At 47.1% G+C, this 11,754-nt stretch overlaps 1 protein-coding gene across 3 annotated transcripts in view; it reads right to left on the bottom strand.

The window, feature by feature from the left end:
• Window positions 1-625: 625 nt before the first annotated feature.
• LOC147116894 (uncharacterized) overlaps window positions 626-11,754 on the bottom strand; it is a 272,147-nt gene continuing 261,018 nt past the window's right edge. For 2 of the 3 annotated variants that reach the window (XM_085987336.1, XM_085987338.1), the window contains 2 exons: window positions 10,988-11,053; window positions 5,781-6,066 (listed from right to left, as the gene is read on the bottom strand). The gene's annotated coding sequence lies outside the window, so the exon portion shown is untranslated. Of the gene's footprint in view, window positions 1,522-5,780; window positions 6,067-10,987; window positions 11,054-11,754 lie in introns of those variants that run through there. The other variant, XM_085987337.1, reaches the window with a different exon arrangement.

Below are 11,754 nucleotides of genomic sequence, written 5' to 3'. Positions count from 1 at the left end.
CGGCTCACCCTAGCCCGGAACCAGTGCGCTACGGTCATCAATGCATACGCCCCAACACTGGAAGCCACAGACAAGACCAAAGAGGAATTCTACTCCAGCCTCGAACAATCTCTGTCCCAAGTCCCAACGGGCGACAAGCTGATCCTCCTTGGCGACTTCAACGCCAGAGTTGGAAAGGACATAGACCTCTGGGGAGGTGTGATCATCAGAGAGGGGGTAGGGAAAGCCAACTCCAATGGTACCCTCCTCCTGACAAAATGCTTAGAACATGGCCTTGTCATAACCAACACCTTGTTCCGTCAGAGAGATAAGTACAAAGCTTCATGGCAAACCCTCGGTCCAAGCACTGCCATCAGGCAAGAAGCTGAGAAGCAGGAGCACGAGGAGGAGGGGGCGGAGGAGGAAGAGGAGAAGGCAGAAGGGGAGGAAGAGGAAGGGAGTCTGCAGCCTAAATAACCTGTTTCTGCCCAGGCTCTACGTGAACAAATAATTAATGAGCGATACCAATAACCTTAACCCCAATTCCCCATTCACCAACAGTCCCACACTCCTTACTTTTCCTCTGTCACTGACCATCACATTGTCCTCTTTCCCACAATGCCAAAATAAAAGCCAACACAAAATACACATTACAATCCAAATTTATAAATTAAATCATGCCATAGTACATACAAGAATAAACTAATCACCCTTGCACATTCCCTTTGTGCCTCTTGTGTGCCTTTGCCTGTCCCAGTGCTCCTACAAGGTGCTTCCCCAATGGCTACAGCATGGTTGGTAGAAAGCTACTAACTTTCAGTGAAGAAGACTGCAGATGGTCTTGGAGGGTGACATCAAGCAGCTCTGGGCCTAGAAGGCCAGCTACAGGCTGTACCATCTCATCCTGGGCTGCAGCAGTCTTGGCTGGCTGGCTGACAAGCAACAGCAAGGGAATTGACAAGTGACACGGTGGTAGCACGAATGTTGTCATCCTGAGAGGACAGCAGGTTCATACTCCATGAAGCCATTGTCACTCTCCTGGGGCAGCGCCTCAGCAATCCTAGTACTCTGTTGGAGAGCAGATTGCTGGAGTGCTGTGATGCCCCTTTGCACAGTGGTATCCAGAGCCATGATGGCAGCAGTCTGAGCTTGCATGACAGCAAGCTGAGCCTGCATGATATCAGTCTGATCTTCCACTGCAGCACTAAGACGTTGGGTGGATGCTAATTGTGCTGCAATGGAAGCTGAGATATTGGCCATCAGACGGTGCATCATTGTTGGTTCCACAGGTGTGCTGATGGATGTAGCCACCCATTCCATGTTGGAAAGGATGGACACCGAGTACAAGTGCTGGCGGAAGCGCACTTGTTCTCGGTGGCTCACCACGTGCAGATCCCCCCTCTATGCTTTCCTCTAAATTATGTGCAATGTCAGTATCTGAGCAGGTGGCTGCGACTGTGAAATCGAGTAACAGTTTGTCTTCATCTTCACCGTCCTCTTGCTCTTCCTCCACTTCCTGGGCAGGTTGCAGTTCTTGGGTATCTGAAAGGAGAAAGGGACAAGGGTAGGGGTGTGGTGAGGGGAAGAGGAGAAAGCAAAAAGTGCATGCTAACACCATCAGCAGCTTCTCAGTCAGAAGAGTTTGTGGGATGAGAGGAGAATTAGATATGCGGATACCCTCATCTTCAATGGCTTCAGCCCCACCGGTGGCCATGGCCTCAGCAATGGCACTTCTCATAATAGCCAGCACTGTCTCCTCCATTGGGGTTAGAACATGCAGGAGCGCCTTTCCTATTCCAGTTAATTCCTGCTACCTCATGTTGTCCGCTCTCTCCCAAGGTCAGCCATTGTTGATTGTTGCACAACACACTATTCTCAATTATCTTAGCACCTCCAACAGCTACAATGCATCTCCCCTTTAAGAGGTGCAGGCTCGCTTTTAGTGCAGGCTAGTTTTAAGTAGTGCTAGGCACTCATGATATTGGGCCCCCTGCTGATGCGTGCAGCCAATGAACAGTGCAGGGAGCACTTGCTGCATGCAGAAATCATGGTGCTACACAGGCAGCAAAAATTGGTGTCCTGCCTGCATTTTAATCAACGGGCACAGATTAATCGTGCATTGCAATCCCTGCACCCGCTTTTCGGGGGTTATCCAATTTAAACCCCGTTATCTTTGAGTGATGTTAACCTATTTAGCACGTCCTTTATTTTTATCCTATCCAATATCTCTATTCCCCCCCTCCTCTACTGCGACATTAACTACATCCTCTTCTTTTGTGAAGACAGATACAAGTACTCATTCAGTACCTCAGGCATCCCCTCTGCCTCCACAAGATTTCCTTTTTTGTCCCTAATCAGCCTTCATCATTCCTTTAACTATCCTTTTACTTTTTACATGCTTAAAAAAGATTTTTGGGTTCCCTTTCGTGTTATCTGCTAATCTTTTGCGTACTCTCTCTGCTTTTCTTATGTTTTTACATTGTTTTTCAATTTCTCCCTCGATAACTTCGCCGCCGTAAACCGAGTGCCTAAATGGAATTTTGCCGCAATTTACAGCGGGGCAGTGGGACAGGCACCAAGAAGATTCTTGGTCAATGTCTCATTTTTAATCGACCGGCCTCACAGAAATGTATCTTTTGCAGATTAAAAATCTACAAACTTCGAAGTAAACAAGTTTCTAAAAATTAGTCAGAACACACCTTTTCTTTATTAAATATGACCCCGTTTCCTCTTAGCAAAGCACACGCACACACTACCGTACACAAGGGGGAATAGTGAATACTGTACTGATAAATGTTCCACCTGTGTAGCACATGTTCACCAGAGATAGAGTAAGCAGAGGATGGTGGTACCAGTCATCCACAGACAAGGGCCTCGATATTCACGGGGAGGTGGGGAGGGTGCACACAGGGACGCGGAGGTCCTGCCGAACTTAATGGCAGGACCTCATTAACATTTTTTAGTTTTGTTTCCTGCCTGGCAGCCAGCCAAATGGACAGCCTGGCCGGCGGGCAGGAGACAACACCAGTGGCAGGAGGCTGCACTAGGGGAGATTTGGAGACGGTCCCTGGCAATTAGTGGGGTGGGAGAGGCCCGCTATTGGGAGGGGGGAAAGAGCCCATGATCGGGAGCGCTGAGGGAAGGTCGGCAATCGGGAGGGCTGGGGGAGGCCGAAGGCTTCCTTGAGGGTCTGGGGGAATCACTCCTGCTCCTCCTGGCCCACAACGAGTGCTGAAACAGGCACTTACCTTGTAGAGCCTGCAGTTACCGCCTCCCTTTCGCTGCCAGGTTTCCCGACCTCTGGGAAACTCGTGCAGCAGCAGTTAAATTAAATCGCGCTCCCAATTGCACTGTGGAAGCCTCATTTAAATATATTAATATGCGTCCTGCCTCTCCATGGCAGGACACATGGACGCGCCGATATCCGCCACCATAAAAAAGGCGACGTGCGCGGCAGGTTTGGGTCGCGTTCCATGTATTTAACTCTTTAACACCCTCCCCCACTGAACATGTCCCGCCCATCGTGGGGAGGGAGGTTCATTCGTGCCAAGGTGATTGGTTCACTTACATGCTTGTAAACAAATGGGAAGTGGCTTACCAATTGCTGTTTATTGAAGAGGCCATCCCTTTTATTAAAGGCAACTCCTGTCATCAAAGGGATTTAACATCATTGGTAAACGTGAAGCTTTACTGTGTATGTCAGGCTAAGCCTGGTATTTAATTTGAATTTGTGTCTTATCCCCAATAATAGAATTGTCTTTGCCCTTCTAATCATGAATGTTTGATTCAAGGTCATTTACTGGATCTGCTGGTCAGTGGTGTTTTTGGACTAAAATGCTCACCGTTCTCTTCAACCTAGAGGTTCTCCCGTACTAGCTCCGAGTTACAAAGACCAATATTTGTGCAAAAGAAGGATTAAACGTGGATCTATGGACAGCAATGTTCCCTGTAAGCTGCGTGGCTGCACAGCGCAGTGCTCCAGGGACCCATGCAGCCAGCTTTTCAATGAGAAATACCGCACGTGCGCAGTATTTTGAAGGGTCGTGCAGCACCATACAAAATTACAGGGAACATTGGTGGACAGTACATAGCTATCTCTACCATGTTGCTGTATGGGGGGCATCAAGGGAAAGATTAGGGGGGGGAAATTCAGTTGCTTTGCGCCTCCCATTAGCGCTAATAGGGCGCAAAGCAACTAGTGCCAGGCGTGGCGATGTTTGCACCGCTCACGAAATTGACCAGACATTTTGCGGCACCGCTAAACACTACCGCCACGATCTCCTGCACCCGCAGATCGTGACGTCAGTCAAGCATGCAATGCCCCGGACCGGATATTGAGTGGCGCCCCCTGCCTTACCGCCTGTCGCTAGCATCGACAGGTTGAGGGGAGCGTTTTGCAGTCGGGAAGGGACTGGGGGAGCGCTATTTAAAGACGGCCGCTTCTTGCCTTTATTTTGGCGCCGACATTTTTGCACCACGCATTCTGAGAGAGAGAGAGACTTCTGGAGAGATTCAACGCTGTGTGAAGGAGTTTTGGGTACTGAGCAGCACTTTACAGGTGTCATTTTGATTTGACCTTCCTTGCATCGATCTAGAAGAGACTATGGGGGCTACACTCTGAGCTCTTTCCCCGGGTCTCTCCATTGTTCTTTCCAGCAGATTTGATGTACAGGTCTCTCCAGGCCGAGATTCAAGGCTGCAATGAGCAAGGTGTGGATGGAGAGCAAGATCAACCCTCCCCTTTAAGAACTGGCTGGCGTCAGTGTGTCTGTGTTCCATTGCTGACTGACATCACATGAGCTTCGCCAGCGCTCTGAGGTAGCGCCTCGCTCCTCGGCGTTAGTGCCTTAAGGCAGGTGTGTAGCGTCTGATTTAGTGCTCCAATCACCTCCAGGGGTGATAGAAGCCAAGTTTGCAGTCGGAGGCGATAATTAGCGCCAGGCACTAAACTTTGCGCCCGGCCGATAATTGCGCCCCAAACAGGGCGATACCGAATTTCTCCCCCCTAGGTGTTTGCTTTTACCCCAGGAAGAAGATCATCGCCCAGGGTACTCTAGAAGCTCCGGGCAGTTGTAGAGCTGGGGCCTTTGGACTAGATCTACAACTTGTCCTTTTGCCTCGGAAGAATTAAACCCCCGCCCCCGTTCACTCCTCCAAAACAATTAGCCAGCCAGGGAGGAAAGTACCAAGCAAATTGGCCAAAACTGCAGAGAGACAGATGACTTTGTGTTCCTTTGACATTCAGGCAGTGTCCACTGAACAAATTCAGAAGCGTGACTAAGAGGTCACACATCCGCAGCAAGATGGCCAGTGAGAAGGTGCTGACATATGTTGGGCTACAGGTTTCCGGGACACCAGCATCAATCTGGTAACCTTACCCATGTGGCCATTCTTCAGGTGTCAGCCTCAACAGTGACTTCTGGTAATTATTTGACAGCACCAGATGGGGCTTCACAGCTGCGCCCATTCACCTGAGGTCTATAAAAGCCCAACTTCCAGTAAGGGCACTGACTAGTGATCAGGAGCAAGGCCTTGTTTGGCTGGGTTTTTTTTTGTCCATCTGTAGCCTAAAGGCACTGAGGGCAATAGCAGCACCTACACCACTGCCCCATCAGTGATCAACTGACTCTGCAAAGATGCAGGAAATAACCCTGGCTTTATTCCTTCTGGGCTCATGAGATTACTATGTAGTGCGTTGAATCACTGAGCCACAGAGAATACTGTTACCTCTAACATTGAGAATGTAAAACCTAAGAATTCGTGATTTGAGTTAAGTGTTGTTTTTACTCTACTTTTCAAACTGGAATGAAAGACCCTTTATTGTCACTGCTAATCAAACACAGTCCAATCTATGAAGGCTCCTCACTGCGATGACCTTTTCTCAATGCGGTGACCTTTCTGGTTGCTCACTGGGAAATTCCACAAGCAGTATGTCGGTGGGTGGGGTTATTGTAACATTATTGCACACCAAGCTTGGAACATTTTCAGGATTCTCTGTGAATTATAAGGATGACTCCTTTCCCTGCGTTCCTCAGATGTTCCACTTTCTGAATCTAGCGAGCGTCTATGTCTTTCACCTTCTAAAGCCTGAAGAAGAAATTGATAGTTCCATCAGACAGTTGTATTGGGGTTCCACCTGCCCAGCTTGGCACCACGGTGCCCTGCAGCATACTGCAGCATTGGAAGACACCAGGAAACAGGTCACCCGCCTGGACAATCGTCCAGTGATGGTGCCTCGCTCAGTGAGAGCCACAAAGAGCAAATGGGTGAAAATAAATATTGGTCAAATGATTATGGGTTTTTTGCCTATCTATCCTGAATCCAAGAAGTTTGCAGCATAGAAGGATGCCATTCAGTGTATCATGTTTGTGCTGGATCTTTGCTGTTGCAAGTCACAACTTGCCCGCGCCATATATCCTCTTCTAATTGTTGGGTGGAAATTGTGGCAGAATTCATGCCTTGAGTCCTTCTGAGAAACCTGAGGGGGAGTGAATGTATTAGGTCAAGGCTACCTAGAAGAGCTTGAGCCCAGTACTGAAAGCGGGGGAAGGAGGAAAAAGAGAGATCCAATCATCCTGGCGAATATTTACTGGGTCATGAAACTCTTTCAACATATCGTTACAGTAAAAATATCTTTTATATCTCTCATTCTCTTGGCTGGCTAAGTGTCTGCATTTTTCTGCTTCTCAATTGGTTACCTTACCAGTCACATTGTAACAAAACAAAATTGTCCCGGTTTTTAACTGGTATTTTGCTTATCCCAGGAGATTACAAGGTTTTCAGGTGGGGTAGTGAGTGTATATATTCTGATGAACAAGGCATTGGAGTTGTGTGGGGCAGACTAAATGGACCAGACTGTCTTTTCCTGTCCATCATTTATGGTATGTTCATATGTAAAATCTTCCCATGAATCTAGGACTCTCCATGTGTTTGGGACTCTCCATGTGACTGGATAGTTAGGGGAGCAGACAGGCGTTTCTGCGGCCACAGACATGACTCCATGAAGGTATGTTGCCTCCCTGGTGCCAGGGTCAAGGATGTCACTGAGCAGCTGCAGGACACTCTGAGGGGGGAGGGTGAACAGCCAGAGGTCGTGGTCCATATTGGTACCAACGACATAGGCAGAAAGAGGGATGAGGTCCTGCAAGCAGAGTTTAGGGAGCTAGGAGCGAGATTAAAAAGCAGGACCTCAAAAGGTAGTAATCTCCGGATTACTCCTGGTGCCACGAGCTACAGCAATAGGAGGATAGAACAGGTGAATGCGTGGCTGGAAAGATGGTGCAGGAGGGAGGGCTTTAGATTCCTGAGGCATTGGGACCGTTTCTGGGGAAGGTGGGACCTGTACAAGCCGGAAGGGTTACACCTCAACAGAGCTCGGACCAATCTTCTCGCGGAGAGGTTTGCTGGTGCTGTTGGGGAGGGTTTAAACTAGCTTAGCAGGGGGATGGGCACCAGCATATAGGAGTAAAAAAGAGGAATAAGGTGCATAAAAGAGTGAATGTGTTGGATAGTATTAGAGAAGAAAGTAACACTAGAGGCAGTAGTAGTGCCATATTAGATAGGAGCAGACTAAGAAAGACTACGAAAAATTCAAAAATGGGTTTAGAATGCATGTACGTAAATGCACAAAGTGTGCTGAATAAGGTTGGTGAGCCATAAGCACAATTAGCCGTGTGGCAATATGATGTTGTGGCAATAACGGAAACATGGCTTAAAAACAGTGAGGACTGGGCACTTAATATTCAAGGGTACAAGGTGTTCAGAATAGATAGGGAAGGAAAAAAGGGAGGTGGAGTGGCAGTGCTGATTAAGGAAGACATTGTAGTGTTGGAAAGGGAGGATGTTCTTAAGGGGACAAGGACAGAATCCACTTGGTTAAAGTTGAGGAGCAAAAAGGGTATGATCACGCTATTGGGGTATTCTATAGACCTCCAAATAGTGAGAGGGAGGTAGAGGAGCAAATCTGCAGGGAAATCACAGAGATATGCAAGAGCGATAGAGTGGTGATATTGAGGGGCTTTAATTACCCAAATATCAATTGGGATAATGCTAGAGTAAAGGGAAAGGAGGGTGAGGAAATTCTGAAATGTGTTCAGGAGAATTTCCTTGAACAATATGTTCTAGGAAGGAGGCATTGCTGGATCCGGTGCTGGGGAATGAGGTGGGCCATGTCGACCAAGTGCAATGGAGAGGAACAAGCAACAATCTAGAGTGGAACTTCTAAACTAGAATAGGGCCAACTTCATTGGGATGCAAAAGGATCTAGCCAGGGTAAAATGGAACCAGACTGACAGGAAAAACTGTAATGGAACAATGGGTGATCTTTAAGGAGGAGATGTTCCAAGTACAGACTAGGTACATTCCAACAAGAGGGAAGAGTAAAGGACCCAAAGCAAGGGCTCTTTGGATGATGAGGGAGACAGAGAAGATGATGAAACAAAAAAAGAGGGTGTATGATGCATGTCAGGTGAATTCTTCAAGGGAGAACCAGACCAAATACAATAAGTTGAGAGGGGATGTGAAGATGAAAATAAGATTGGCAAAGAGAGAATATGAGAGTAGAATGGCGGTTAACATAAAAGGGAACCCAAAAATCTTCTACCAGCATGTAAACAGTAAGCGGGTAGTAAGAGGCGGGTGCGGCCTGTTAGAGACAAAGAAAGGGATCTATGCTTAGAGGTGCAGGGCAAGGCTAGAATACTCAATGAGTGCTTTGTATTGGTGTTTACTAAGGAGGTGGATGCTGACAAAATATCAGTAGAAGTGGAAAAGTTAGAAGCAATGGAAGATGTCAAAATTGATAGACAGGATGTACTAGAAACGCTGGGTATGCTTAGAGTGGACAAATCGTCTGGTCCAGATGGCTTGCATCCCAGGTTGCTAAGGGAATTGAGGGAGGAGATAGCGGAAGGGCTTGCCATAATTTTCCAATCTTCCCTAGATGAGTTGCCTGAGGATTGGAATGTGGCAAATGTGACACCATTGTTCAAGAAAAGGTGTAAGGACAATCCTAGTAACTACAGGCCGGTCAGTTTAACATCAGTGGTGGGTAAAGTTTCAGAAACAATAATCAAGGGAAAAATTAACGGGCACTTGGAGAGGTTTAAGCTAATTAAGGAGAGCCAACACGGATTTGTAAAAGGCAGATCGTGTTTGACTAATCTAATTGAATTTTTTGATTAAGTAACAGAGAGGATTGATGAAGGGAATGCATTGGATGTTGTCTACATAGATTTTAGGAAGGCGTTTGACAAAGTAGCACATAGAAGGCTGGTTAACAAAATTAAAGCTCATGGAATAGGTGGGTCAGTGGCAGCTTGGATAAGGAATTGGCTTAAGGACAGAAAACAGCGAGTTGTGGTAAATGGCTGTTTTTCAGACTGGAGGATGGTAGACAGTGGTGTTCCCCAATGGTCAGTGCTGGGGCCAATTCCTTTTTTTAATCCTATATAAATGACCTAGATATTGGAATACAGAGTACAATTGCTAAATTTGCCAATGACACCAAACTTGGGAGTGTGGCAAACAGTGAGGATGATACCAATCGACTGCAACAGGACATAGAAAGGCTAGCAGAATGGGCAGGCAAGTGGCAGATGGAATTTAATACAGAGAAATGTGAAGTGATGCATTTTGGCAGAAGGAACAGGGAGAGGCAATATACACTTAATGGCACAGTTTTAAAGAGTGTGCAGGGACAGAGGGACCTGGGAGTTAATGTGCATAGGTCCCTGAAGGTGGCAGGACATATTGAGAGAGTGGTTAACAAAGCATATGGGATCTTGGGCTTCATAAATAGAGGTATTGAGTACAAAAGTAGAGAAGTTATGCTGAACCTTTATAAAGCGCTGGTTAGACCAGAACTGGAGTCTTGCATCCAGTTCTGGTCATCACACTTTAGGAAGGATGTGAAGGCCCTTCAGAGGGTGCAGAGGAGATTTACCAAAATGGGTCCGGGGATGGGGGTTCTTAGCTACAAGGACAGGTTGGAGAAGCTGGATTTGCTTTCATTAGAGCAAAGGAGGTTGCGGGGTGATTTGATAGAGGTGTACAAGATTATGACAGATTTGGATAGGCTAGACGGGGAAAGGCTGTTCCCACAATTGATGGTACAAGGACTAGGGGACAAAGATTTCAGGTTTTAGGCAAGAGATACAGGGGGGGATGTAAGGAAAAACTTTTTTATACAGCGAGTGTTGAGGACTTGGAATTCGCTGCCGACGGAAGTGGTGGAAGCGGACACACTCAAATGTTTTTAAGGGCAGACTGGATAGGCACTTGAGGGAAATAAACTTGCAGGGCTACGGGGATAGAGCGGGGAATGGGACTGACTGGATTGCTCTACAGAGAGCCGGCATGGACTCGATGGGCTGAATGGCCGCCTTCTGTGCTGTTATGACTCTATCCATGACTCTATGTATCTAGAATTCTCCGTGTGTCTGGGATTCTCTGTGTCTTGAACTCCCCATGAATCTAGAATAATCCCTGTGTCGTAAATTTCCCATGTATCTAGAATTCACCATGTATCTGAGATTCTCCATGTGTCAGGCACTCTCCATTTTTCTGGGATTCTCTATATATCTAGAATTCCCTATGTATCTGGGATTCCCCAAGTGTCTGGCACTCCATTTGTCTAGGATCCTCCATGTATCTAGAATTCCCCATGTGTCTGGGATTCTTCCTGTGCCTTGAACTCTCCATGTACCTAGAATTCCCCATGTGTCTGGGATAATCCGTGTGTCTTGAACTATCCATGAATCTAGGATTCTCCATATATTTGGAATTCTCCATGTGTCAGGGACTCTCCATGTTTCTGAAGCTCTCCACATGTCTGGGACTCTCCACATGTGTGGGATTCTCCACATGTCTGGGACTCCATCTGAAGACTGTCTGGTTACGAGTCCACATCCTGTCATTCGGTGACATGGGGCCTTGCTCTGACAGCACAATAACTTTGAACGCTGAGCCCAATTGTTCAAATTAAGGCTTTTAGAGTTTTAGAACTTACAGTGTCAGAGTCAGAATAGTTGCAGGGCTTCATATCTCAGTGGTCATCGCATGCATGGTCAGGATCCTGTCATTAACAAGAGAACAGAAACACTTAGTACAAACCTTGTAGATCACAACCATCAAAAACACAAGTCCAGTTGAGTATTAAGAAGAGGGCAAGAGAGGTAGACTTCAGGATAGCATAGACAAGATGGTGAAATGGGCAGAAGCATGGCAGATGGATTTAATGTGGAGAAGTGTGAAGTAATGCGTATTGAGAGTAATGCATATTGTTAACAGTTCTCTCTCCTCAGGTACTGTCCCCCTCTCCCTCAAATCTGCCGTCATCACCCCACTCCTCAAAAAACCAACCCTTGATCCCTCCGTCCTTGCAAACTACTGCCCCATCTCCAACCTCCCTTTCCTCTCCAAAGTCCTTGAATGTGTTGTCGCCTCCCAAATCTGTCCCATCTTTCCCGCAATTCCATGTTTGAATCCCTCCAATCAGGTTTCCGCCCTTGCAACAGTACCGAAACGGCTCTCATCAAAGTCACAAATTACATCCTTTCTGACTGTCCTTCTTGACTTGTCTGCAGCCTTTGACACGGTTGACCATTCCATCCTTCTCCAACGCCTCTCCACCATCGTCCAGCTGGGTGGGACTGCACTCGCCTGGTTCCATTCTGATCTATCTAATCGTAGCCAGAGAATCACCTGCAACGGCTTCTCATCCCGCTCCCGCATCGTTACCTCTGGTGTCCCCCCAAGGATCTATCCTTGGCCCCC

Source organism: Somniosus microcephalus, chromosome 5, assembly GCF_052327205.1.
Source record: "Somniosus microcephalus isolate GS21.2 chromosome 5, FLI_Smic_1.0, whole genome shotgun sequence".
NCBI classification, from domain to species: Eukaryota; Metazoa; Chordata; class Chondrichthyes; order Squaliformes; family Somniosidae; genus Somniosus; species Somniosus microcephalus.
The sequence above is the reverse complement of the archived record's forward strand: the minus strand, read 5'-3'. Positions and strand labels throughout refer to the sequence as shown.